Here is a 3,168-nt window from a genome sequence, read left to right as displayed (position 1 = left end):
AATACGATATTCTTGCTTAACTAACGTTTCTACATAGGGATTAAGCATTTAGAACGAAATCTAATGTCAGAAAATGGCACTTTACTCTTGACATTTTTCGGTTTTTTCAATTTTCTGGAAAATCCTATCATTAGATTTTTTTAAAAATACGATATTCTTGCTTAACTAACGTTTTTACATAGGGATTAAGCATTTAGAACGAAATCTAATGTAGGAAAATGGTACTTTACTCTTGATCGGTACGTTGGGACTTTGAAAATATTCGGGCGTTCCAATCGCTCGTCTGTTGCATCATAGCGCGTCTCGGCGCAATCGACCGATTCGCTCGACCCATTATTTTCGATTTACGGCTAAAATAAATTTTTCTCATTTTATTCAATAACATATTCTTGCTTAGATAACTTTTTTACATAGGGATTAAGCATTTAGAACGATATAATGTTTAAAATAAGGGCACTTTACTCTTGACATTTTACGGTTTTTTCAATTTTCTGAAAAATCCTACCATTAGATTTTTTTAAAAATACGATATTCTTGCTTAACTAACGTTTCTACATAGGGATTAAGCATTTAGAACGAAATCTAATGTCAGAAAATGGCACTTTACTCTTGACATTTTTCGGTTTTTTCAATTTTCTGGAAAATCCTATCATTAGATTTTTTTAAAAATACGATATTCTTGCTTAACTAACGTTTTTACATAGGGATTAAGCATTTAGAACGAAATCTAATGTAGGAAAATGGTACTTTACTCTTGATCGGTACGTTGGGACTTAGAAAATATTCGGCCGTACGCGGCGCGTCTCGGCGCTTCGAACAGCTCCGGTGTCCCCATTATTTTCGATTTACGGCTAAAATAAATTTTTCTCATTTTATTCAATAACATATTCTTGCTTAGATAACTTTTTTACATAGGGATTAAGCATTTAGAACGATATAATGTTTAAAATAAGGGCACTTTACTCTTGACATTTTACGGTTTTTTCAATTTTCTGAAAAATCCTACCATTAGATTTTTTTAAAAATACGATATTCTTGCTTAACTAACGTTTCTACATAGGGATTAAGCATTTAGAACGAAATCTAATGTCAGAAAATGGCACTTTACTCTAGACATTTTTCGGTTTTTTCAATTTTCTGGAAAATCCTATCATTAGATTTTTTTAAAAATACGATATTCTTGCTTAACTAACGTTTTTACATAGGGATTAAGCATTTAGAACGATATAATGTTTAAAATAAGGGCACTTTACTCTTGACATTTTACGGTTTTTTCAATTTTCTGAAAAATCCTACCATTAGATTTTTTTAAAAATACGATATTCTTGCTTAACTAACGTTTCTACATAGGGATTAAGCATTTAGAACGAAATCTAATGTCAGAAAATGGCACTTTACTCTTGACATTTTTCGGTTTTTTCAATTTTCTGGAAAATCCTATCATTAGATTTTTTTAAAAATACGATATTCTTGCTTAACTAACGTTTTTACATAGGGATTAAGCATTTAGAACGAAATCTAATGTAGGAAAATGGTACTTTACTCTTGATCGGTACGTTGGGACTTAGAAAATATTCGGCCGTACGCGGCGCGTCTCGGCGCTTCGAACAGCTCCGGTGTCCCCATTATTTTCGATTTACGGCTAAAATAAATTTTTCTAATTTTTTTCAATAACATATTCTTGCTTAAATAACTTTTTTACATAGGGATTAAGCATTTAGAACGATACATTGTTTAAAATAATGGCACTTTACTCTTGACATTTTACGGTTTTTTCAATTTTCTGAAAAATCCTATCATTAGATTTTTTTAAAAATACGATATTCTTGCTTAACTAACGTTTCTACATAGGGATTAAGCATTTAGAACGAAATCTAATGTCAGAAAATGGCACTTTACTCTTGACATTTTTCGGTTTTTTCAATTTTCTGGAAAATCCTATCATTAGATTTTTTTAAAAATACGATATTCTTGCTTAACTAACGTTTTTACATAGGGATTAAGCATTTAGAACGAAATCTAATGTAGGAAAATGGTACTTTACTCTTGATCGGTACGTTGGGACTTAGAAAATATTCGGCCGTACGCGGCGCGTCTCGGCGCTTCGAACAGCTCCGGTGTCCCCATTATTTTCGATTTACGGCTAAAATAAATTTTTCTAATTTTTTTCGATTACATATTCTTGCTTAAATAACTTTTTTACATAGGGATTAAGCATTTAGAACGACATGTTGTTTAAAATAATGGTACTTTACTCTTGTGATTTTTCGGTTTTTTTTGATTATTTTGAAAAATAAATTTTTGTAATTTTTTTAAATGCGATATTCGTGATCAGTGAACGATTTCACATATGGATTAAGCATTTAGAATCGTGCGGACGCGTTATTAAAAAAGTTTACTCGATGCGATGGGACTTTAAAAAGTTTGTGAAAATTTTCATATTGGGAAAAAATGTGTAATTTTTTGTCTAGTTTACGGTAGTGTAATTTATTTTAATGTTTACTATAAAAATTTTTTTCGTTCGTTCACGCGCTATGTTACAACAGCACGGCCGGGCGGTCTGTTGCCGCAGCGGTTTACACTCATAAGCGCGCGTGCTATTCGGCCGGCGGCGCCGGCGTCCTTGCCGGCCGTTCGGTATCTATAAGAGATACACGGTCCGTGCGAGGCGGACGGAGCAGAGCGGGTTTTGGGCCAATTCTACGATCTCGGTCGAGAAGCTGTCTCAGAGCTCCTTCGGGGCTTCGGTCCTGACTGTTTCGTGCCGTTTACGTTACGGACTTTTCTCCACACAGCGTGGCCACGGGTCGGTGTCTTTGACCGAATGGCCCATATGTGGCAAGCCCTACGGGGTTGGTTACCCGTATGCACTTTGTATGTATACTCGTACTCACTGAGCAATCGACTCTTCTGTCCGAGCGATGGAAAAATTTTTTAAAATGCATCTGTAAGATTTGGAAGCAAATCGTACCAATTGAAAACTGTGGCTAAAATGAAATAGCCCAGTGGAGAGAGAAAACTATCAAAAAACTGATTTTTTAAATCAAGAGGTGTCAGAAATCGAAATGCCTAGCGCGAGCGGAAGAACACGCTTTCTCGCCAGTCCAGCATGTGTCCTGTCCGTTCTTCCTCGGCTTGCCGATTTTGCCCAGATCAGAGGTTTCGTGC

The sequence above is a fragment of the Megalopta genalis genome, unplaced genomic scaffold (assembly GCF_051020955.1).
Source record: "Megalopta genalis isolate 19385.01 unplaced genomic scaffold, iyMegGena1_principal scaffold0052, whole genome shotgun sequence".
In the NCBI taxonomy this organism is placed as follows: Eukaryota; Metazoa; Arthropoda; class Insecta; order Hymenoptera; family Halictidae; genus Megalopta; species Megalopta genalis.
This window is presented reverse-complemented; position numbering follows the sequence as displayed.